This window comes from Humulus lupulus, chromosome 1, assembly GCF_963169125.1.
Source record: "Humulus lupulus chromosome 1, drHumLupu1.1, whole genome shotgun sequence".
In the NCBI taxonomy this organism is placed as follows: domain Eukaryota; kingdom Viridiplantae; phylum Streptophyta; class Magnoliopsida; order Rosales; family Cannabaceae; genus Humulus; species Humulus lupulus.
This window is the reverse complement of record NC_084793.1, coordinates 109,865,497-109,892,654: the sequence shown is the minus strand read 5'-3', so window position 1 is coordinate 109,892,654 and position 27,158 is coordinate 109,865,497.

The window sequence follows — 27,158 nt, the reverse complement described above, 5'->3', positions numbered from 1 at the left end:
GCCTTAACACCATTTTCATACATATCTTTCAAATCATCAATTAATGGTGCCAAATAAACATCTATATCGTGTCCCGGTTGTTTTGGGCCTGAAATCATTAACGTGAGCATAAAAAACTTTCTTCTCATCACTAATCACGGAGGAAGATTGTACATAACAAGGAAGACAGGGCACGAACTATGCCTAATACTTAGAGATTTATGTGGATTTACACCATCGGCAGCTAGACCTAAACAAAGATGTCTTGCTTTAGTTTTAAATTAAGGATTTAAGTTATTAAATTTTTTCCAAGCCTATGAATCTGCAGGATGTCGAAGTTTACCATCTTTCACTCGCCTAGTCTCATGCCATATTAAGTTTTTAGAGTGTTCTGCACTTCGATATAATCGCTTAAGCCGCGGAATCAAAGGCAAGTACCACATCACTTTCTGAGGAATAAGTTTCCTAATCTCCTTGCTCTTGTTAGGTTTGTAGCGGGGTGAATCACATTCTGGGCAAGTGTCCATGTCTGCATACTCTTTACAATATAACACACAATTGTTCGGTCATGCATGGATCTTCTCATAGTTCAAGCCTATGCAATTTAAAGTTTTCTTCACTTCATACGTAGATTCAGGGAAGCAATTATCTGACAGCAAAATCTCTTTAAAAGTAGCTAAAAATTGACTAAAACATTTATCGCTAACTCCATTTTCTGCTTTTATGTTGTAAAATTTTACGATTGTTGGTAATCTTTGTTTAAGACAACTATTGAATAATGGTTTATCTGCATCTCTAACCAATTTATCGAATTTTGAAGGATCATCAACAAACTCTTCTTTTGCTTCATCAAGCAATTCCATAGGATGATCGTCAAAATCACTATAACCCAATCATCAATTCCTCGTCTCCCGAATGGATATGGATTATTATTTTTCAAAGATTCCCCATGCCAATACCATGTACGATAACTTGTATCAAATCCCCAATAAAAGACATGATTTTTTATCATGGTAATATTTCCTTTTGATCCATTACCACAATCTATACATGGACAATGAATTCTTTCTCGATCACTACAATTTGTTTTGAAAAATTCTAAAAATTGGTTGAATCCGTCTTGAAATTGTTGTGTTTCTCTATTCTCAAGAATCCATGACTTATCCATAATGATAATATCTACCTAATTCCTAAGTCGATAATGAAAAGAAAATTAATATTGTAATTGAAAAAATTATGTTCAATTAATAAATTATAAAATGAAATGGGCAGAGTTTCATTTATTTCTATAACATATCAAAAATTCATATGTATTTACAATTTCAACACAAACAAAAACATAATTATTACATATATTAACTTATAAAACATGTTCAATTAATATTATAAAAAAAAATTGGGCAGAGTTTCCTCTGTATTTATAGCATATCCCAAGTTATCTACCTATAAATTCACATCAAACAAAACATATAACAGACAACATGCATGTTCTCAACCATAAGTCGCCGCAGCACACACATAATTCGCAGAACCTACTTCACTAAGACACACATGTTATCAACCTTCTGTTATCTCCGCAGCACACAATTTTATCTCAGAACCTACTTCACTATGGATGAATATCTAATATATTCAAACTCCTCTAATAATAGTTTGTAAATATAAAAAATAAAAATAAAAATAAAAAAATTAAGTAGTAATTATTACTCACCTTCAAAATTAATCTTCAACAATTTCAACACACCTCACACTCAAAAAAATATTTCCTACAATAAAAATTTAAACATTAGTAAATATATGGTAATTGAATTGATCCTAAAATAATACAATTAACAAAAGTATACTTCGAAAAAACCATTACCTAAATAATATACAAAATTATGTAAGCAATAATATTTTAATAGAAAAAATTATGTAAACAACATTATTATAAATAAAATAATACAAAAAATACCCAAAAACCGAAATATACATTAAAAAAAATAAAGTTTTATTGATCAAAACATGTTTTAAACAATGAAAATGTCTTTTAATCCTATATAAACTTTCAAAAATGTTAGAAAAAACTTTGAAAATAACCATATAAACATACATTGAAACCCCCATTAAACCTACTTAATATTTCTTCATTTTTACACTAAAACTTAAAAATAAATCAAGATTAAGTATATTTACATGATTTCAAGCTTTAATATGCAAGAAAATGAAAAAAAAAAAAAATGAACAAAATGGGGCTTACCCGTGGCTGGGGACGGTGGTGGAGTACCATGTATGGCTCTCTGTGAAAATGAAAAATGCAATATGAGAGGGAAGAGTAGGGTCTCGGGTTGATGTAGGAAGAGGGAAGGCTTTTCTCCACGGTTCTATACTCAAAACTGCAGAGAAAAGTGTCCCACTTCAAACTTTTCACTGCGTTTTTTTTAAAACTGCAATAAAGTAGGGCGCAGACATTAAATATAATTTTTCAACTCTTTCAAACCTTTTCTCTACCCTTTTTGTTTATTGTTGAAAAAAAACCACAGAGAGAGCCTATATTTGTAGTAGTGATACCATACTTGGTAACAAGGTGAAGAAAAATAATGGGGGTTTTGTGTTAGGGCAAGCCCACTATATTGAGAAACTATTGGACAAATTTAACCATCTCAAGGTTGAAGATGCCAATACTCCATTCAACCATAGTGTAAAACTAGAGAAGAATGAAGGAAGAGCAATGGCTCAATTGGAGTACACAAGTGCTATAGGGAGTCTTATGTACGCTTCCCAATGAACTAGAAGTGATATAGCATTTTTGGTAAGTAAACTTAGTAGGATTGCAAGTAATCCAAGTGTGGATCATTGGAAGGCTATTGGGAGAGTCCTAGGTTATCTCAAGAAAAGCAAAGGACTAAGCGTTCAGTACTCCAAATTTCCTTCAATCTTAGACGGATATATAGATGCAAGCTGAATATCCAATCTTGGGGAAAACTTGTCCACCAGTGCTTGGGTTTTTACACTTAGTGGGGGTGCAATTTCTTGGGGTTCCAAGAAACAAACATGTATATCTCATTCCACTATGGAAGTAGAGTTCGTAGCTCTAACTGCTACCAGCAAAGAGGCTGAATGGTTAAGGGATCTCTTGATGGAGATACTTCTAATCAAAGAGAATTTATCCACTATATTGATACATTTTGATAGCCAAGCAACATTGGCTAGAGCATACATCGAAGTGTATAATGGAAAGTCTAGACACATTAGTCTAAGACATGGATATGTAAGGGAATTGGTTCAAAGAGGAGTCATCTCAATATCCTATGCGAGAACAAGTGAAAACTTGGCGGATCCTTTCACTAAGCCACTAATGAGAGATTTAGTGGCAACATCATCTCGAGGGATGGGACATAAAATCCCTAAAGAGATTCACAATTGATGTTAATTTATCTTAATAATAGTTACTCAAGTAGTGTTAGATTCAATAGGTAATAACAAATAAATCAAGTGAATATTAGTCGTACTTAAAACAGTCCCATCTGAGATGTTGAGTACTTGTGAGTTACCAAATTGAGGGTTAAAACCAAGAGGTTTTTTTAATAGAATTCACTCTTGTATAGACAAGTATTTTTGGTAACAAAATACTGTAAGAGTTCTACCTATATGGACCTAGGAGTGGTGTCGCCTCTCATGAGAATTGGGAGTATTCTCAAGAACGTCTACGAATGGAAAGTTCACATGGCCATTAATGGTGCAAAGCGAGACATAGAGGTCTCAAATGAACATGGAAAAGGTGTGTGTGTTATTACCAATTTGTTATCAAGGAAAGATGGTTCAATGCCTTGTCCAACCAAATTTTCAACAAATTTTGTGATAATTACACTATAGTAAAGTACAAGTTTAAGAACACTTTACTTTATGCCCCAATGCAATGACTTCTATTAGAGAGAGTTATTTTTTAATCAAGTGGGGGATATGTAATATTTTTAAATATAATGTTGACTGATTAAATAAGTGTTACAATAGATAACTATTTAATCTAGTGGGGGAATGTTATATTATTTTATAATATAATGTTTAGATTAAATAAATGTGACAAAGAGTGTCACATGTTGTAACATACAAAATGAGAGTTACAATATTTGAATAGTGTGTAGTATTCAAATGTATAACATATTTGATAGCTACAATTTCAGTAACAAATTTGTAACTCCCAAATATTGCCCATTATTGTGTAGATTTGTTGAAAACAATTTTAATTTGAATTTCTCAAAGCCATAAGTGAAATGGTTGTTCGTGACTTGGTTTTAACCTCAATAATGTGTTTGGGGGTTACAAAATCAATTGGGAGTTATTTGGAACCATTTGGAAAATTGCACAAAAAATGTGCTGAAAATAGGCTATGGCCACAACCACTGTTTATCCCTGCCCGTGGCCTGGGGGACAGAGTCCAGTGGCCATGACCACTGATACTCCTGGCTGCAGCCAGTGGGGCTGATAGCCAAAACTAATTTTAATATTTTTTCCAAATTCAACGGTTCTAACATCCTAAGTAACTCACAAATCTCCACTTTAATTCCATAAACATCCAATTAAACATTGGTAACAACCTTGGAGGTTGGTGGAATTTGGAATTCCAAGGTGTTATCCCCAAAATTTTAGTTGAATGACGTGGCAATCAAAAGTGACACATGGCAATGCATGGTCATCAAGTGGCACAATAATGTTCAATGAACATGTTGGCCAAGGTAAGTGTAAAGGTTAGAAGATGACCTACTGAGTCGTCATTTCAATGGTTAGGAGGTGATTTACCCAACCAGGTAAGAATTTACCTGGCCAGGAAGTGATTCACCCAGCCAGGTATGAATTTACCTTGTCAGGGAGTGTCTTACCCGACCAAAAACATCAGAAGGGAGGTTTACTCGACCAACAACATCGAAAGGGAGGTTTACCCGACCAGCTACATCAGAAGGAACATTTCGCCAACCGGGTATGTCAGAGTCTTAAGAGTTAGCTGTCCAGTGACTTTTTTTATGAATCTTAGTAACAACTACAACCCAACTTGCCCATAACTATCGCTCGAATCTCTCAGATATCTCTAAGTAGTAGCCATATTGTTGTATCATAAATTCATTTATTATTTTATTCATTAAAATTGGTTAAAACAACCAAGGAATCAATCAAAGCGGGAGACATATCATGTACGATGCATGAGCTTATAAATAAAGAGCTCATGGCATCATTTGAGGGGATTCTTGGAACTTTTACTGGGGGAATTCTTGAGACATTTTCTTAGAAAACCTATAGAGAGAAACATAGTATTTTGCAACTTATTCTTAAGAAACTCAGTTGGCTTAGGTTCATCTGATCTTAAGTATGGGTTCATATATCACAACTCAAAGTGGATTAGGCTATTATCAATAAACTGGAGCTGAACCACTATAAAATTGGTCGTGTCGTTTTATTTTCTATTCAAGGATATTAGGCTTATTGTCGTTTTTGCGTCTACTCGCAGTTGGCCAAAATCATGGTCAACATTTTTCGTGCTTTCATTGAAAGCCTGAATAGAAGAAACACATTACCATCCTACCATTATGGTGCCCAAGAAGTCCGGAGCATCAACTACAAATGGAAATGTTAGACCAGAAGGTCTTGCGCCTAAGGACCCTGATACTAAGCCTAGGGTCACTTTCGAGGAGATAACCCCAGAGGTCGAACAACTCCAAGAAGCCATGGGGGATTTTTTAGGAAGATATGTTGCAATTCAATGCCGAACATGAGTCGTTTTCCAAATAAATAGCCAGGTAGAAGGCTGAATTTGAACAATAAAATCGAGACATGGACGCTAGAAGCGAAGAGATCAGATGACGACAAGAGGAAGTCGACTGGTGACATTGTGACACAACACTTGCTCTTGAAGCAGCTACTCAATTAGCCCAAGTCAATGCCCAGGCTGCGACATGAGCAGCTGCCCAGGAAGCAAGAAACGATAATGCTGGTCAGAAGTCCCCTGCTGGCAAGGCTGCTTCTCGGGGACCAGATCGAAGTTGAACCAATATTACTTGTCAAGCAGATGATGAAGTCTGCTCTATAACTGCGTCAACACAAAGGGATAATTCTCGAACCCCTTTCAAAAGCCACTGGTCAAAAACTTCTCGATCGGGAAGTCACCGGTTGGGTAGTAAGAAAACCCTGCCCGAGAATAACCAGACCAGAGCTCCTCAAGATAAGAAAAATCCACAATACAAAGACGGATATGGTCGAGATGAGGCTAATGGCCATCAAACCGATCGGTCAAAGGAAAAAGAGGGCAACGATCAATGAGAAGGAGGAAGGGACTGCCCGGACTATTTTGAAAAGTCGTCGCTGCATCCTGGCCAGCAGCGTAGTGGGAAGGAGTAGGTTCTGTGTAGTAAGCCCTCTAAAAAATCATAAGTACAGTGTTAAATTAGTTAAGAGGACATGCTACCGTGAAGGATCTAATGGATTTCATCAGCACCGAGAGGAAGACTGCCCAGGTCGAAGGGCAAGATCTTGTCCACCCTGCCGATCAAGTAGAAATACTTGAGGATAATGCACCAGATGGAAATGGCCGACCAGGAGTTCAAAATATTGGAGCCTTGCTAGTTGTACTAGCCATCCAAGCCTAGCTTGAGGCCCTAACAGCTACAGTACGGGCTTTTCTAAATGACCTTCCTGGCTAGATGCAATAGACCACAAGAGTTGCAGTCCATTTTGTAGTCGGATCAAATCGGCCCAGCCGTCGACAAAATATAAAGCACCGGTGCTATCGGTATGTACAGAAAAAGAAGTTCCCATCAGACATGTTGGCAAATTTGAGGATCATATGGAACTGCTCATGGTGTGTTATGATTATCAGTGCAGAGTCCTTCCAACTACACTGTCAGATAATGCCCAGGAATGGTATTGGAATTTTAAGCCAAATTCATTACCTCATGGGATGTTATGAGTGTGTCATAAAAGCATGTAAAAGACATTTATTTCTATGAATAAATAAATACAATGGTTTATTATTATTGTTATATTTAGATAGTTAAATTATTATTTGAATAATTTTGTAAATATTAGAAAAATTCCATATTCATTATTGAGGATGTGATCTTGTATTAGTATGAGAGAATTAAGATCACATGAATGAATAAAAATAGCAAACAACAACAAATTAAAGTTATGGAATTCTTTAATTGGAGTTGTAAGTACGGTTTGTTGAGTATCATGATGATACAAATAATCTAGATTCAGATTATTGATGTGGTAAGACATCTCGGTAAAGGTGCTTTATATAATATGATTATATATGACATGGACCGATATGAATAAAAGTCTTTATCCAAAAACCATTTAACAGTAAAGACTTGTAATTCAGATCATAACTGATGATCATGTATAGATCAACCTAAATCCTGAGTGTTCATGAACTCGTGTTCATGTTTATTAAATCTTTTGATTCATTCGTTAAGGTCTCTTCATAGAATGAGGCTAATGACTTTGTTTTAGAGATTTAATATCATGGATGGCTGGGAACATGTATCAACAACACGGAATCTAATCTTTCCTAAGGAATCATATATTAGTTCCCTTAAGGGTTAATTTTGGAACTGAATGATTTTGAGCTCAAATCTATAATTAGATTATAGATTAATTATTCACTAGTGAATTAATGGTACTTGAGGAATAAGAAGTAAATTAAAAATGTAAAATGGTAATTGTTCCATTCTAATTTCTGAACTAATTAATTAGAGGGTTGAACTATTGTAAAATGATTATATCAATGGACGACTTAAGATAAGATTTCTGTAAAAGTATATCTATAACATAAATAGTGCAATTCTGAATTTATAGTGGAGAAATATCAGAATTAATAAATTAACTATTATAATTAAAGAGTTTAATTATTTAGTTTCAATTTATTGGAGCTTAATGTTATAGGTCCATGGTCCCTGAAATGGCTCAAACAAACACTCACAAAGGTAAATACAAAAATGGGCAAAAGGACTTATTTGATAAGTAAAATATTTTTCTATGCATCAAACATAATTATTGTATAATTATGTGTAATTAATTAATTTAGAATTAATTAATTATTTGATTTAACAAAAATATAATTAATTTATTTTTGGGATTTTTGATATTTAAATAATAATAAAAATTGGGAAAAATCACATGCCATCCCTGGCATGTGGTACACGTGTAGCAAAGGTCACTGTTCTTCACAAACTTAGGGATAGAAAAATATCTTGAAATCTCTCTGAGAAAAAGAGAACAGTGATACAAGCAAAGGTCACTGTTCTTCACAAACTTAGGTCCAAACTTTATCAGATTTCATGTGTTGAGAACATCTGATAAATAGATTTTGCCTATTATTTTGTATAGCGAGCCCATACTCGTTCCTTGTGTGCTCAAAACATTTTGGAAGATTTTGGTGTGATATCTCAAGGATTTTTGCCATACAAAAAGATAGCAGCAAGGAAGGACCTGAGGTAATTTTCTATTCATGTCTTTGGTTCAATATATATATATGCATGTGAAGAAGTAGATCTAGAAATCTTATGGAATTAAATTAACAATTTTGATTGTTGTTCTGTTGCGCATAATCTCTTATTTGATCTATAAAAACCAACATGGGACACATTTAGGAAAGAGTTTTGTAGAAAATTTAGTGCTGCCTGGACTACACCAATTTATGGCAACCACTTGGCCGATATCAAACAAGGAAAGGATGAATCTCTAAAGAATTACACACAGAGATTCATGAGAGAGGCCAACAGAGCAACCGCTGTATGAGATGAGGGGAAGATGGTTGCCATATCCTTTGGAATCACTTACCGGAGCCCCTTGTGGGATAGTATTCATAGAAACCCAATTTCAACACTTCAACAATTTCTTGACTGGGCAGACAAGTATATGAAATTGGATGATGCAATTGAGAAAGAGGAGAAAGGCATAAACAATTCGAGCGGATCAATTGACCCTCCACAAAATGGTGGAAACGGTCAAAATAGTGGAAATTGTGAAAATGGTGGAAAGAAACGTGGGAATAACAAGTCTGACTTCCATGAAGAGAAGAAAGCTAATTCAGGATCAAATGACAAGCCAACCAAGTATGAACCTCGGTTCACAAATTACACCACTCTCTCGACCAGCCGGGCATAAATATATCTTGCAAGTCATCAGGAGGTTCCCTACCAGAAGCCTCCTCTCATCAGGAAAGAGATGAGTAAGAGAGACATGAATAAGTGTTGTCATTTCTATGGAGATTATGGTCACGATACGCATGAATGAAATCACCTCAAAGACGAGATAGAATTTCTTCTCTGGTGGGGCAAGTTGAAAAGTACCAAGCAGAGAAACCCCAAGGAGAAGGAAGCAACAAAAATCATGGGTTCAAATGACATCGATCTCAACTCTTGCAACCTGAGCTTGTGGAATTCACCTTAGACACAATATGTGGAGGTCCACACTTAGCTGGGGACAGTAACAAAGCAAGGGAGAGATATGCCCGGACACTTCAACATGAGTTGGTTGCAACATCAGATGTCATGACTGTTGAGGAGCGACCTCTAAAGAATCCTTGGTACAAGCATGAGTCTCTTACTTTCATAGAGGATGATGTTGGACACGTCAGGAATCCTCTTAATGACCCGCTCGTCATTATAGTCTAGATTGCAAATATGAAGGTGAAGAGGTACCTAGTTGATACGGGAAGCTCCGTGGATATTATCTAAAAGTCATCTTTTGAAAAGATAAAGTTGTCTCTCAATGACTTGAAGCCATGCTCTAGAGTTATTTACAGGTTCATTGGAGAAGGGATGTCACCTGTAATGCCCTACTACCAAGGGACCGTCACAGTTTGTAATTTAAATAGTGCTTAACTCGGTGAACGAGTCACTAGGCCATAAATGTCCATCAAAGGATTATTAATGGGCCAGGGTTAAAATCTCAATCAAAAGGAATGGATATATTTTATTTAAAATGTTAAACTATGCGTGGGATCCCATAAAAGTGTTTACAAAGTTGTTTACAATCCAAAATGGTCATTACAGTTCAAACATTACAATCCGCTGACCTAAGCAGCAAAAATAGGGTTAAACCCTAGTTCCCCTGAGAAACACCTTGGTCGTGGTAATCAAGCGGACGCATATGTACACATCGCTACCTAAGCTCTCCACTCAAGGTTGGGTAAGCTTTTATTTCCCTTTACTTGCATGACATAGCACCCGTGAGCCAAGGCTCAGCAAGAAAACTTATTACTGCATGTATACAAGTATTAATAAATGATCATTCTGGGGCTTTCAGCCCTAACCAGATGATGACTGTTAAGTCATTCTGGGGTCATATGCCCTAATTAGACTACTGTTATGTCATTCTGGGGTCCTGTGCCCTAGATTAATGACTATTAAGTCATTCTGGGGTCCTGCGCCGTGAATAGATGACTAATAAGACATCCTGGAGTCCTGCACCCTAAGCCATGTGACCATCAAGTCACCTTAGCCTTGGCTCTGAGTAACTAGTCAAAGACTAGCCAAGCGCTTTAGTTTTCTTCGACCAATAGGTCGGATGAGCATATAATGATCTTGCAGATTAGATCTAATCATATCGACAAGCGTTCAATGCACTATTGCCACTCTTGACTCATAAGTCAATTTCGTATGACCAGCACCCAGTACTATTGCCGATCCTGACTAATAAGTCAGAGCTTCACGACTAGCACTTAACACTATTGTCATTTGTGACTACTAAGTCAGTGCGTTGCTCAGATAAACAATGCAAGCAAGCATTCATCATGCAACAGATATCCAAGTATAGAGCAATCAAAATGCTTCAATAATAATCATGTATGTCACATAATGGGCGTAGTTTTCTTGCCTCAAACTCGAGTGTAAAATAAGTTAAGAACGACCCTTGAGAATGATCCTGACCTTAACCCTTAAGGGTCATCTAATCATAAGAAAATATGAAATCCCATCTACAATTAGCAATTAAAGGTTCCCAGACCAAGTCCTAGCCTCCGGAATGTCCAATTCTACTAAATCGGGTATTAGGTTCGATCCCGAGCCCTTAACTTCGAGTTTCTGTCACTTAAAACATATTTTGGCTAAATTTCCATTTTGAGCTGGGACCCCAAGCACTTGAGCTGCGACCCCGCTCAAGTTAGGGGCCCAAAGCCCTCTCTGACTGCATTAGCGCTGCGGCGCTCCTAACTAGCACCGCGACTCAAATAGCCCAGTAGCACCATCTTCTCCTTTGTCCAACTTGAGCCACAGTGCCCAAGAACAAAGCCACGACTCGACCTGGAACTCATATTTTTCCATCATTTTTCTCAAACCGAATCTCACCATAAACCTATCCAAACATATCCCAACTTCAAAACTCAAATGCAAGACATTTTCAACAGACCATAAACATCAAAACACAACTTCAAACTCAACAAATTACCTACCAAATACAAAAATTCAGCTTATTGTTTCAAAGCTCAAAAACCTTAAGTAAAACAAAGTTTAACCTTGAATTACCATTGTTATTGCAATTCCTAGCTGTTCTCTAAGACATTACAGCTCCCAAACTTGCCTAAAACTTGTTAATTCCCTTAGCAAAAGAGTTCCTCAGCTTGACTTTAAGCAATGAAGGTCTAAAGCTTAAAGGCACACCAAGAAAGAGAGAGAGGAAGTGATTGAGAGAGAGAAAAAGAAAGCCCTGTTTTGTTGCCTTGGTTCTTTCTACAGCCAACCTTTGGTTAAGTCTATCTAAAAACCTAAAATGACTAAAATACCCCTAGGGCCAATCTAATCCCTCAAAGCCACCCAAGGGAAATTTTTTCATTACCACCTACCCCGTTAATCATAATTAATGGCCCTCAATTCTCGTTACTCCCAATATCTTCAAATAATTATCAAATCATTTCCCATTACCCACTCATTCCCGGTAATGTACTAAGTACCAAATTATCCCTCAGCTCAGCCCGAGCCCAGTGATTAACCCCGTTATAACAAAACCACTAACTCATGTCCTAGGATCGTCTCATGCCGAATAGCTCAAAAATATCCATATAATAATGTGGTCTCACCCATATATCACATACATGCACATAAATATACAAATAAAGCCATATAATAATACAATCCACATAATCATGCATATAATCACATAATAACGCAATAAATCAATTATGGCCCTCCTGGCCCCCTAATCCAGGTACTAAGCCACATTAGGGAATTCGAGACATTACAACTATCCCTTTCTTACCAAAATTTCGTCCCTGAAATTTACCTGAACAACTCAGGATACTAACTCTGGATATCCGACTCCGGCTCCCAGGTCGCTTCCTCGACCTTGTTGTTCCTCCATAATACTTGAACCAAAGGTATAGTTTTATTTCTTAGGACCTTGTCCTTTCTATCTAGTATCTTGACTGGTCGTTCCTCATAGGAGAGATCTGCCTCAAGCTCCAGATCCTCATAACTCAACACACGAGTCACATCTGACACATACTTCCGAAGAGTTGAAATGTGAAATACATTATGCGCGACTGACAATGCCGGAGGTAAGGCCAACCTATAGGCCACCTGACCAATCCTCTCTAGGATTTCAAATGGACCTACGAATCTAGGGCTCAGCTTGCCCTCCTTCCCAAATCTTCTCACCCCTTTCCACGGCGAGACTCTTAGGAAGACATAGTCTCCCACTTGGAACTCTACGTTCTTGCGTTTGAGATCAACATAACTTTTCTGTCTTCTTTGAGAAGTGAGCATCCAAGCTCTAATCTTCTCAATGGTCGCATTGGTCCTCTGAAATGCCTCAGGACCCAAGTATCTCCTTTCTACTGTCTCATCCCAATGAATGGGAGACCTGCATTTCCTACCATACAACATCTCATAAGGAGCCACCCAATGGTCGACTGATAGTTGTTGTTGTATGAAAAACCTATCAAAGGCAAATACTTAATGTTGGACACACCAAATTCCAGCACACATGCTCGCATCATGTCTTCTAATACCTGGATCCTCCTCTCAGATTGTCCATCTGTCTGAGGATGATAAGCAGTACTGAACATCAGCTGTGTATCCATGGCCCTCTGCAAACTTCCCCAAACCTTAGAGGTGAATGTGGGGTCCCGATCTGACACGATCGACCTCGGTGCCCCATGAAGGTGAACAATCTCTCTCACATAGAGATCTGCGTACTGGTCAACTGTATAAGTTGTCCTCATTGGTAAGAAGTGAGCTGACTTGGTGTATCGATCCACGATAACCCACACGGAATCATGTTGACCCATAGTCCTGGGTAACCCCACCACGGAATCCATCGTGATATCTTCCCATTTCCACTCTGGGATGTCCAAAGGCTTTAATAGCCCTGCTGGTCTCTGATGCTCAGCCTTGACCTGTTGACATGTCAAACACTTAGCCACATATTCTATCACATCCCACTTCATTACAGGCCACCAATACAACGATCTTACATCCTGATACATCTTCGTGGTGCCTGGATGTAGTAAGGAGTAGTATGAGATTCATCTAGAATCTCTCATCTGATAACAGTGTCCATCGGAACACATATTCGACCCTTGTATCTCAATATGCTCATATCTGACACTGTATAGTCCCTAGACACTCCAGCTAAGACATCCTCTATGATCTTGATCATTTGTGGGTCACTCAACTAACCTTCCTTTATTCTTTCCAACAACATAGACTGTAGCACAATGTTGGCCAACGGTCCTACCAACAACTCTATAACAGCTCTGGTGATAACCTCTGCTAACTCTCTGGATATCAGTCTTGCACTAAAAATCTATCCCGGACCCTTCCGGTTTAAAGCATCTGCCACCACATTGGCGTTCCCTGGATGATACAAGATCTCACAATCATAATCCTTCACAAACTGTAGCCAACGCCTTTGTCTCATGTTTAGATCTTTTAGTGTGAAAAAGTACTTCAGGCTCTTGTGGTCAGTGTAAATCTCACACTTCTCCCCATAAAGGTAATGCCTCCATACCTTTAATGCAAAGAACACTGCTGCCAATTCTAAATCATGAGTGGGGTACCTCTATTCATACTCTTTCAACTGACGTGAGGCATAAGCAATCACTTACCTTACTACATAAGTACACAACCCAAACCCTGATGTGAGGCATCACAGTATATCAAAAACTTCTACTGATCTGTCGAAGACTTTGAACTAGATCTGTAATCAACCTCTGCTTCAGTTCTTGGAAGTTGTTCTCACATTTGTCTAACCACACAAACTTCTGATTCTTGCGTGTCAGTTCAGTCAATGAAGTGGAAATCTTTGAGAACCCTTCCACGAAATGCCTGTTATATCCTGTCGACCCAAGGAAGATCCTAACCTTTGAAGCATTCTTTGGCCTTGGCCAATCCCTGACTGTCACAATCTTGGCTGGGTCCACCTTGTTCCCCTCCTTACAGACAATGTGCCCAAGGAAAGATACATGAGATCACCAGAACTCACACTTCTTGAACTTTGTAAACAATCTGTGTCCCCTCAGTCTCTGTAGAACCAACCTCAGATGATGCTCATGTTCTGACTCTGACTGAGAATAAACCAGAATATCTACAATGAAGACGATCACAAACTGGTCCAAATAATCCTTGAACACTCTATTCATCAAATCCATTAAAGCAGCTGGGGCATTAGTCAACCTAAAGGACATGACTAAGTACTCATAATGCTCATATCTAGTGCAAAAGGCAGTCTTTGGTATATCTCCCTCCTTAACCCTCAGCTGATGATAACCAGATTGAAGGTCTATCTTTGAGAATACGATTTTACCTTGCAAATGGTCAAACAAATCATTTATCCTTGGTAGAGTATACTTGTTCTTAATTGTTAACTTATTCTGTTCTCTCTAATCAGTACACATCCTCAGAGAACCATCCTTCTTCTTCACACACAGAACTGGTGCACTCCACAGTGAGAATCTAGATCAGATAAAACCTAAATCTAATAGCTCCTGTAGTTGCACCTTCAGTTCTTTTAATTATACTGGGGCCATTCTGTTTGTGTTGATGCACTCTGGTAAGGTGATAGCCTACGCATCGAGACAGTTAAAGGAGTATGAGCAGAGATATCTCATGCATGATATGGAATTAGCAGCGGTGGTATTCGCACTTAAGATTTGGAGACATTATCTATATGGTGAGAAGTGCAAGATATACACCAACCATAAGAGTTTGAAGTACTTCTTTACTCAGAAGGATCTGAATATGCGTCAGAGACTGTGGCTGGAGTTGCTTAAGGATTATGATTGTGAAATCCTATACCATCATGGGAAGGTTAATGTAGTGGCTGATCCATTGAGTCTGATATTTGATAAGTTAGCTGAGGAGATGACTAGAGCGGGAATAGAGTTGGTGGTTGGTCGGTTAGCGAACATCACTCTTCAGTCTACACTCCTTGAGAGGATCAAGGAGGCACAAGGGAAGGATTCCCAGTTGAGAGGTCACAGAGGGAACGCCTTAGTCAGAGCGGCTAAGGACTTCTCTATCTCGGAGATAGGGTTACTGAAGTAAAAGGGTCGGATCTGTGTTCCGATGGATTCTAATATCCGGGGGAGATCTTAGATGAATTGCATAACACTCCCTATTCCTTACATCCAGGTACTACGAAAATGTACCAGGATCTCAGATCTTTGTATTGGTGGTCGGGCATGAAGAGGGATGTGGTGGATTATGTGGCCAAGTGCTTCCCTTGTCAGCGGGTCAAGGCTGAACATCAGAGGCCAGCAGGGTTGCTGCAGCCTCTAGGGATTCTAGAGTGGAAGTGGGAAGATATTACCATGGACTTCCTGGTTGCTTTGCCGAAGATCGTGGCACAACATGACTTAGTGTGGGTGATTGTGGATAGGTATACCATGTCCGCCCACTACTTACCTGTCAGGACGACTTATACTGTGGAGCAGTATGCCGAGTTATATGTGAAGGAAATTGTTCGACTTCATGGGGCTTCGAGGTCGATAGTATCCGACAGGGACCCCACCTTCACCTCCAAGTTTTGGGAGAGTCCGCAGAAGGCTATGGGCACACAGTTGTGGTTAAGTGCCGCTTATCATTCTCAGACAGATGGACAGTCTGAGAGGATGATTCAAATATTGGAGGACATGCTATGAGCTTGTGTGCTAGATTTTGGGGGATCTTGGAGTAAGTAGCTCCCTTTGATTGAGTTTTTGTATAATAACAGTTATCAGGCGACTATCGGAGTGGCTCTGTATGAGATGCTTTATGGGAGAAAGTGTAGATCACCTATCCATTGGAATGAGATGGGTGAGAGGAGGTATTTGGGTCCTGAGATGGTTCAGAGGACCAATGAAGCGATTGAGAAGATTATAACTAGAATGCTCGCCTCCCAGAGTCGTCATAAGAGTTATTCGGACTTGAGACGCAGAAGCGTAGAGTTTCAGGTCGGTGAAAATGTGTTTCATAGAGTTTCACCTTTGAGGGGAGTGAAACGGTTTGGTGTTCGGGGCGAGCTGAGCCTTAGGTGTGTTGGCCCCTTCGAGATCCTAGAGCGGGTTGGAGAGTTAGCTTACAGGTTGGCGATACCTCTAGCTTTATCAGGGGTTCATAATGTATTTCACATATCCATGGTGTGAAAGTATGTATCAGATTCAACGCATGTAATGAGTTATGAGAATTTGGAGCTAGACCAGGATTTGTCTTATGAGGAGAAGCCGGTTCAGATTCTTGACCGAAAGGACAAAGTATTGCGGAGCAAGACCATCGCCTTGGTGAAAGTGCTGTGGAGGAATAACAAGGTTGAGGAGGCAACGTGGGAACTTGAGTCAGAAATGCGGGAGTGGTATCTCGAGTTGTTCAGGTAATTTCGAGGAAGAAATTTCTATAAGGAGGGGATAGTTGTAGCGTCCCAAATTTTCTAATAAGCCTTAGGGCCTTGATTAGCGTGCCTGGAGGGAAAAAAGTGATTTATTGTTATAATATGTGAATTTGTGTGAATATGTGATTAGTGATGCATGTTTAGGTTAATTAAATGTGCATGTGGGCCCCGCTTTGTTATTATGGGCATGTTTATAATTTTAGCCTGTTGAGGGCATAAATGTGATAACTGTAATATTATGATATACTTGTGATATATCTGTGTTGCACGATCTGAGACAGTCCTAGGGAGCGGTGAGCTAGAAAGTCACAACGGGGTCGAAAATCTGACCCAGGGCGAGTCGAGGGGTATTTCGGGTATTAGACGTTTTATGGGGTTATCGGGTTATGGAAATAAATATTTGGAGATATATTTAAGGATAGAATGTCTAGGAGGGAACAATGGGGAAATTTATTATTTTGTCGTCAGGGGCTTAACGGGATTTGGGAAATGACCAAATTGCCGTTGGGATTACTTAAGAGTTAATGATAGGTTTAAAGGGAAAAAAGGGAAATTGGCTTAAAGGATAAGTTAGAATTGGCAGGGGTAAAGTGCTTCACGTTTCTTCACTTACGCTTATGCTGGAATTGTCTTTGGAGCTCTAAAGGAAAACTAGAGCCAAGAGAAGAAGAGGAGAAAGAAAGTTGATGTTCTTGGAAGCAAAGGAGGAACTCAAAGTTGAACTTTAGAGGACTAATTCAGGGATCTAATCAAGCTCAAGGGTAAGTGTTAAACTTGATAAACAAGCTGAATTCTGCTGGTGTTGGGCCATAGAACTTAGGTATGCATGGTTCGGTTTCTAGGATTGGCTTTGATTGTTTGATGGGTGTAAGAATTGGTTCTTGAGTTTGTTGGTATGTTTAGGTTGCATGAGAATGAATTCTGGGCATAATTATGAGGTTGGGGGTAATTTTGGGTGTGAAATGTTGGGTTAAGCTTGGGGAAAAATTTAAGGAAAGGCTGGGTTTTTCTGGGTTTGCAGATCGAGTCGCGACCTTAGGAGGGGCATGCCGCGGCCCGTGTGCACGTGAGGCCTGGGGAGTCCACTGATCTTAAGGTGCGCCGCGGCGCTTGGCCAAGCATGCTGCGGCCCGTGTGTTTTTCTAGGGAGGTGTTCATCGTCTGTTTTGAGGCATGCTGTGGCCCTTAAGGGTTTGGGCCGTGACCCTAGTTCAAAATGCAGGGTGTCTTGTGGGTTTTAACTTAGGAACTTAATTGTTGAGGCTCGGGATGGATTTTATCACTCGGATTGATAGAATTCATGGTCTCGGAGACTAGATTTATGATCCAAAGTTTTTTAATGGATTAGAACTTGGTGGGTGGATATTGTTGTGCATTGTGACTAGGGTTTCAGCGAAGCTTGGACTAGGGGCCTGTGCTCGGGACATTGGTGCTTGGAAAGCTCGGGACACAGGTAAGAAAAACTTTTGTTCCCGTAGAGCTTGTGTTGCACAACACGATCCATATGATTGTGTTGCAGGGCTCGACCATATATGATTGTGTTGCAGGGCGTTGCCCTTTGATTGAGTTTATACGTGTTTAAGTATCTGCTTAATTATGCTATGTGTGCATATATGTAAATGAACGGCAAGAGCCGAGAGCGGCGAGGGTCGGGAACGACGGAGGCCGAGAACGGCAAGGGGCCGGGAGCAGTGTTTAGCACACAGAGTGTTAGTTGCCAGGGCGAGACCCTATAGGATACCTGGGATATCTTTACGGTGTAGACCGCGAACCCAGGGCCTAGTAAAGTGCCTGGGATGACATGGTCGTATATGTTTAGCCTATTGGCGACTTGATTATATGCTGAATGTTGGTTATGCGTATGTTATTTGCTTGTGAGGGTTTTCTTGCTGGGCTTCAGCTCACGGGTGCTCTATGGTGCAGGTAAGGGCAAGGGGAAAGTCAACCAACCATGAGTACTGAGAGCATGAAGCAGCGCGTACATGTTTGGCCTGCCTGGCTGCCACGGCGAGGGGTATTTTTGGGTGATGGTTGTACTAAACTTAGATTTTTTCGTTTGGCCGACTTTAGTTATATTTTTGAGTTGTAAATATTTCTAAATAGTATTTTGGGATCCCAAATGTTAAATGCTTTATGCTTTTCAATGAATGGAATTATTTTCAAAGTACAAGACTCTGTTTATGGTTTAATTACACATTTTCTTAAAACCTCGATTAGCAAGTTAATTGCACGTTTTAAACTCACTTAGTAACGACTCTAAGGTAGTAGGGCGTTACAACTTTGTATTAGAGCGAGCCAAGGTTTATGGTTTCTGGAGAATCACCGAACATGTACGCTCGCTGTCATTGACAAGCTCGACTTAGTTGGTAATAATTGACTTATATGTTTGAATATGTGCTTAAATGCCCTGGTTGCCTTCTTATTTCATAAAGAGCATGATGAATGAGTTAACATATGCATGATGTCAGGGCATGTCCCGTTGTGTGTTATATGCTATCTGTATGTTATGTGGATATTTGTTTATGGTTGGCTGATGTGATTGGGAGGTGGTTTTGGATGTTGTTATCATGCCTGATGAGCAGCGTTGTTGATTACTGGCATATTTGTTGAGATGCCTCGACAATCATCTAGACTCCCCAGCTGTTGGGTCGAGGATGACAACCAGGGTTAGGACCCTCCACTTGCCCCACAGAATTGGCAACAGATGTTTGCTGAGATGGAAGCAAGATTGCAACGAATAAAGGAAGAACTTTGACAGTTGAGGCAGCAGGCCCCTCCATAGGTCACTGGGTTGCCAGTTCAGCAGATTGAGGCGCCAGTGCTGGTTCAACTTGTTGTGGATAATAGGTGGGAGCCTTTATATGAGAGGTCCAGGAAGCAGCATCCTCCCACCTTTGAGGGTGGATCAGACCCACTGTGGGCAGAGCAATGGATGAATATGATTTCATTTATTCTGGATTTTATGATGGTTGAGGGGAACGAGAGGGTAGCTTGTGCTAGCTACATGTTTAGAGAGGATGCCCGCATCTGGTGGGATGTAGTGATTCAGAGGAAGAATGTGGCAGTTATGACCTGGGAAGAGTTCAGAAACATATTCAACGAGAAGTATTACAGTGTTGCAGTTCGAGTTGCGAAGGTTGATGAGTTCATCAACCATACTCAGAACTGGTTGACAATTACTGAGTATGCTTTGAGATTTGACTGATTGGCGAAGTTTGCACAGGATTTAGTGCCAAAGGATGCGACAAGAAGGGACAGATTTGTACGTGGGTTGAATGTTATGATCGCCTGTGATGTGAAGATCACTTTGGATCCAAAGACTACTACCTATGCTCAGGTTGTAGATAAGGCCCTTACAGCTGAGGGGGCTGAGGACCAGATTTGGAGAGAGAGCACTGTTAGGCACGATGCCCGGAGGACAGTGCCTCCTTTTATTGGATCCAGTCATGGTAGTGGCTCCAGTGAGTAGAAGAGAAAGGCCCCATATTCTGTTGTTCCTCCTAGCTCGGATAGAAGGGCACGAGGTGCTTTTAGTGGTTGTCAGGGCAGAGGTGACAACTAGAGATGTCCTCGGTGCAGACAATGACACTAGGGTGAGGCAGGATTAGGGCCTTCTTTGTCTGTGGGAGTGCCAATCATCTGAAGAAGGACTACACACAAGTTAGGAAAGAGGAGTTGAAGTAGAGCGATAGTCTCACTCCTGCCAGGGTGTTTACTCTGACTCAGACTTAGGTGGAGGCTAGCCCCTCGGTTGTGACAGGTCAGATTTCTAGTGCTGGGTTTTCTTATACTACATTGATTGATTCTTGAGCTACTCATTCATTTGTGTCTGCTAGAGTGATAGATCAGCTATGTAGACCTAGTGTATTGTATGCTAGGGGTTTTCAGACTTTGTTGCCAACTGGGGAGCTGATGGTCTCTAAGAGATGGATTAGAGCTTCGCCAGTAGAGGTAGATGGTATGGAGTTTTTTGTTGATCTGATTGAGCTTCCGATGGATGACTTCGATATGATCCTAGGGATGGATTGGTTATCGAAGTATGGGACGATGATTAACTGCAAGCACAAGATGGTGACTTTTGAACTGGAAGGGGATGTACCCTTTGTATTTGTGGGGACAGTTGGTGGTCTGCGAGTACCTATGATTTCAGCACTGAAGCCTAGAGGCCTGATGCAGGAATGTTGCATAGGATTCCTAGCGAGTGTTGTGGATACCTCTGGAGTTGTGTCGGTTGGACCGGGGAAGACCAGATTAGTATGCGACTTTCCAGATTTATTTCTAGCGGATCTGCCAGGGCTGCCACCGCAGCGGGAGATTGATTTTGTTATAGAGTTGGTACCAGGGGAGAGCCAGTATCTAGGAAACCTTATAGAATGGCTCCGGCAGAGTTGAAGGAGTTGAAGATTCAGTTGGAGGAGTTAGTAGATTTGGGGTGCATCAAACCGAGTTTCTCGCCATGGGGTACTCCAGTGTTGTTTGTCAAGAAGAAGAATGGATCTCTTAGGATGTGCATTGACTCTAAGGAGTTGAACAAGTTGACCATTAAGAATAAGTATCCACTGCCTAGGATCGGCGATTTATTTGACCAGTTACAGGGAAAAACAGTGTTTTCTAAGACAGATCTCCGGTCAGGTTACCACCAGTTAAGGATCAAAGAAGAGGACATACCAATGACCGCTTTCCGCACAAGGTATGGACACTACGAATTCCTGGTTATGTCCTTTGGATTAACCAATGCCCCAGCAACTTTTATGGATATGATGAATAGGGTTTTCAAGGACTATCTGGATAAGTTTGTGATTGTATTTATCGACGACATTCTGGTGTACTCTCAGACTGAGACAGAGCATGAGCAACATCTACGTTTGGTATTGCAGTGGTTAAGGGAGCATAGGTTATATGCTAAATTCAACAAGTGCGAGTTTTGGTTACCGCAAGTTACATTTTTGGGCCATATCGTCAGTAAGGAGGGGATTCTGGTAGACCCAAGTAAGATAGAGGCAGTGAGAGATTGGCCTAGACCGAGCAATGTTCCTGAAGTGAGGAGTTTTCTGGGATTGGCAGGATATTATCGGCGGTTCGTTGAAGGGTTCTCCAGGATAGCTACGCCATTGACAGAACTGAAAAAGAAGACGACAAAGTACAGACAGATGTGAGAACAGTTTCAAAGAGTTGAAGCGGTGACTGATCACTGCGCCAATATTGAGTTTGCTGACAGATAATGAGAAGTTTGTGGTTTATTGTGATGCTTCCAGACAGGGTTTAGGGTGTGTGCTGATAAAAGCTGGCAAGGTGATAGCCTACGCATCGAGACAATTAAAGGAGTATGAGCAGATATATCCCACGCATGATCTGGAATTGTCAGCGGTGGTATTCACACTTAATATTTGGAGACATTATCTATATGGTGACAAGTGCAAGATATACACCGAACATAAGAGTTTGAAGTACATCTTTACTTAGAAGGATCTGACTATGCGCCAGAGACGGTGGCTGGAGTTGGTTAAGGATTATGATTGTGACATCCTATACCATCCTGGGGAGGCTAATGTAGTGGCTGATGCATTGAGTCGAAAGGGCTCAAGAAAGTTGTTTAGTTCGAGACAGATATCTGATAAGTTAGCTGAAGAAATGACTAGAGCGAGTATAGAGTTGGTGCTTGGTCGGTTGACTAGAGTAAGTATAGAGTTGGTGCTTGGTTGGTTAGCCAACATCACTCTTCAGCCTATACTCCTTGAGAGGATCAAGGAGGCACAGGGGAAGGATTCCCAGTTGAGAGGTCACAGAGGGAACGTCTTAGTCGGAGCGGCTAAGGACTTTTCTATCTCGAAGATGGGGTTACTGAAGTAAAAGGGTCAGATCTGTGTTTCAATGCATTCTGATATCCGGGGGAGACCTTAGATGAATTGCATACCACTCCCTATTCCTTACATCCAGGTACGATGAAGATGTACCAGGATCTGGGAGCTTTGTATTGGTGGTCGGGCATGAAGAGGAATGTGGTGGATTATGTGGCCAAGTGCTTAACTTGTCAGCGGGTCAAGGTTGAACATCAAAGGCCAAGTCCGTGGGACAGCATGACTTGGTGTGGGTGATTGTGGATAGGTATACCAAGTCCGCCCACTTCTTACCTATCATCAACTTATACTATGTAGCAGTATGCCGAGTTATATGGGATGGAAATTGTTCGACTTCATGGGGCTCCGAGGTCGATAGTATCTTACAGGGACCCCACCTTCACCTCCAAGTTTTGGGAGAGTCTGTAGAAGGCTATGGGCATGCAGTTGCAGTTAAGTGCTGGTTATCATTCTCATACATATGGACAATCTAAGAGGATGATTCAAATATTGGAGGACATGCTACGAGCTTGTGTGCTAGATTTTGGGGGATCTTGGAGTAAGTATCTCCCTTTGATTGAGTTTTTGTATAATAACAGTTATCAGGCGATTATCGGAGTGGCTCCGTATGAGATGCTTTATGGGAGAAAGTGTAGATCACCTATCCATTGGGATGAGACGGGTGAGAGGAGGTATTTGGGTCCTGAGATGGTTCAGAGGACCAATGAAGCGATTGAGAAGATTAGAGATAGAATGCTCGCCTCCCAGAGTCGCCAGAAGAGTTATTCAGACTTGAGACCCAGAAGCGAGAGTTTCAGGTTGGTGACAATGTGTTTCATAGAGTTTCACCTTTGAGGGGAGTGAAATGGTTTGGTGTTCAGGGCATGCTGAGCCCTAAGTTTGTTGGCCCCTTTGAGATTATGGAGCGGGTTGGAGAGGTAGCTTACAGGTTGGCGATACCTCCAACCTTATCAGGGGTTCATAATATTTTTCACATATCCTTGCTATGGAAGTATGTATCAGATTCGTGCATGTATTGAGTTATGAGAATTTGGAGCTGGACTAGGATTTGTCTTATGAGAAGAAGTCGGTTAAGATTCTTGACCGGAAGGACAAAGTATTGCGGAGCAAGACCATCGCCTTGGTGAAAGTACTGTGGAGGAATGGCAAGGTTGAGGAGGCAAGATGGGAACTTGAGTCAGAAATGCGGGAGTGGTATCTCGAGTTGTTCACGTAATTTCGAGGATGAAATTTCTGTAAGGATAGGATAGTTGTAGAGTCCTAAATTTTCTAATAAGGCTTAGGGCCTTGATTTGCGTGCCTGGAGGGCAATAAGTGATTTATTGTTATAATATGTGAATTTGTGTGAATATGTGATTAGTGATGCATGTTTAGGTGAATTAAATGTGCATGTTGGCCCCGCTTAGTTATTAGGGGCCTATTTGTAATTTTAGCCCGTTGAGGGCATAAATATGATCATTGTAATATTATGATATACTTGTGATATATCTGTGTTGCACGATCCGAGACAGTCCTAGGGAGCAGTGAGCTAGAATGTCACAACGGGGTTGAAAATCAGACTCGTGGTGAGTCGAGAGGTATTTCGGGTATCAGACGTTTTATGGGGTTATCGGGTTTTGGAAATAAATAACTGGAGATATATTTGAGGATAGAATGTCTAGGAGGGAACATTAGGGAAATTTATTATTTTGTCCTCAGGGACTTAACCGGATTTGGGAAATGACCAAATTGCCGTTGGGATTACTTAAGAGTTAATGATAGGTTTAAAGGGCAAAAAGGGAAATGGGCTTAAAGGATAAGTTAAAATTGGAAGGGGTAAAGTGCTTCACGTTTCTTGACTTAGGCTTATGCTGGAGTTGTCTTTGGAGCTCTAGAGGAAAACAAGAGCCAAGAGAAGAAGAGGAGAAAGAATGTTGAGGTTCTTGGAAGCAAAGGAAGAACGCAAAGTTGGAATTTAGAGGACTAATTCAGGGATCTAATCAAGCTCAAGGGTAAGTGTTAAACTTGACAAACAAGCTGAATTCAGCTAGTGTTGAGTCTTAGAACATAGGCATGCATGGTTTGGTTTCTAGGATTGGTTTTGATTGTTTGATGGGTGTAAGAATTCATTCTTGAGTTTGTTGGTATGTTTAGGTTGCATGAGTATGAATTTTGGGCTTAATTATGAGGATGGGGATAATTTTGGGTGTGAGATGTTGGTTTAAGCTCAGGGAAACATGAAGGAAAGGCTGGGTTTTTCTAGGTTTGCAGGTCGAGTCGCGGCCCTAGAAGGGGCATGTCGCGGCCTGTGTGCACGCGAGGCCTTGGGTGGCCATGGATCTTGAGGCGCGCCACGGCGCTTGGCCAAGCATGCCGCGACCCGTGTGTTTTTCTAGGGAGGTGTTTAGCCTCGGTTTTGAGGCAAGCCGCGACCCTTAAGGGGTTAGGCCGCGACCCTAGTTCAAAATGCAAGGTGTCTTGTGGGTTTTGACTTGGGAACTTAATTGTTGAACCTCAGGATGGATTTTATCACCCGTATTGATAGAATTCAAGGTCCCGGAGACTAGAATTATGACCCAAAGTTATTTAATGGATTAGAACTTGATGGATGGATATTTTTGGTACGTTTTGACTAGGGTTTCAGCGAGGCTCGGACTAGGGGACTGTGCTCGGGACATCAGCGCTTGGAAAGCTTGGGACACAAGTAAGAAAAACTATTGTTCCCATAGATCTTATGTTGCAGGACACTGCCCATATGATTGTGTTGCAGGGCTCAACCATATATGATTGTGTTGCAGGGCATTTCCCTTTGATTGAGTTTATACGTGTTTAAGTATCTGCTTAAGTATGCTATGTGTGCATATATGTGAATGAACGGCAAGAGACGAGAGTAGCGAGGGCCAGGAACGGCGGAGGCCGAGAGCGACAAGGGGTCAGGAGCAGTGTTTAGCACGCGGAGTGCGAGTTGCCAGGGCGAGACCCTATAGGATACCTGGGATATCCTTACAGTGTAGACCACGAACCCAGGGCCTGGACAAGTGCCTAGGACGGCATGGACGTATATGTTTAGCCTATTGGCGGCTTGATTATATGTTGAATGTTGGTTATGCGTATGTTATCTGCTTGTGAGGGTTTTCTTGCTGGGCTTCGGCTCACGGGTGCTCTATGGTGTAGGTAAGGGCAAGGGGAAAGTCGACCAACCATGAGTACGGAGAGCATGAAGGGGTGCGTATATGTTTGGCCTGCCTGGCTGCCATGGCCAGGGGTATTTTTGGGAGATGGTTGTACTAAACTTAGATTTTGTCGTTTAGCCGACTTTAGTTATATTTTTGAGTTGTAAATATTTCTAAATAGTATTTTGGGATCCCAAATGTTAAATGCTTTATGCTTTTCAATGAATGGAATGATTTTGAAAGTATAAGACTCTGTTTATAGTTTAATTACACTTTTGTCTTAAAACCTCGATTAGCAAGTAAATTGCACGTTTTAAACTCACTTAGTAACGGCTCTAAGGCAGTAGGGCATTACAACAACCACCTTGCAATAAGTCTGTAGCCCTAAAAACAGATATCATAGGTACACGATGTCCATGCACAGTGCCAACAAATACAAAAGTATCATTACCTTCTGGCTTAAAGGTTATCCTTCTCCAATCTATTGTTGCCCCATACTTCACTAACTGTCCATACCCAAAATCATGTCGAAGTCGGTCATAACAAAATCTATCAAATCAACTGATAACTCTCTGCCTTCAACTGTCAATGGCAATGACCTGACCCATCTTCTGGATACTACTAACTCCCTAGTGGGTAGTAAGGTCCCGAACACCACAACGTAATAATCACATGGTCTACACAGTCTATCAATAATTCTACTAGCAACAAAAGAATATGTAGCACCATAATCAATCAAAACAGTATAAGGGGTTCCAGCACTAAAAAGCTAACCTGTAACTACTGAGGGACAAGCCTCAACTTTTGCATGAGTCAATGCAAACACTCGAGCTGGGGCCGAGCTGTCTTCCTTTCTTGGCTCTTCCTTCCAAGCTCTCGGACAATCTTTCCTCAAATGTCCCAAAACCCCACATAAAAAGAAGGCTCTTGCTCGACACTCCCCTAAATGACGTCTCTTGCATCTAGGGCACTCACGAAAAGCCCTCTAAACCTCATTGTTGCTCTGGCGGCCCATTGTAATACCACATGGTCTCTTGTCAGGGCCTCGAGCTGGGAAGGCATCAAGAGCCTTCCTCCTCTGATCACTGGGCCTCTGCCTCTACCTAAACCCACAAATGGAGGTCCCACCCTCCTAAAGTCTCTCCTGGATGAATTATAACGCCAGATCTTGTTTTCTACGCTCTCAGCTATGAGCGCCTTCTCAACCACCTATGTATAATTAGTCACTCTAGACATAGTGGTAATACGAACATCACAAGCTATTCTAGGGTGTAGCCCCTGGAGAAATCTCTCCCTTCTAGTCCCATCAGTGTGCACCAGTTCCATTGCG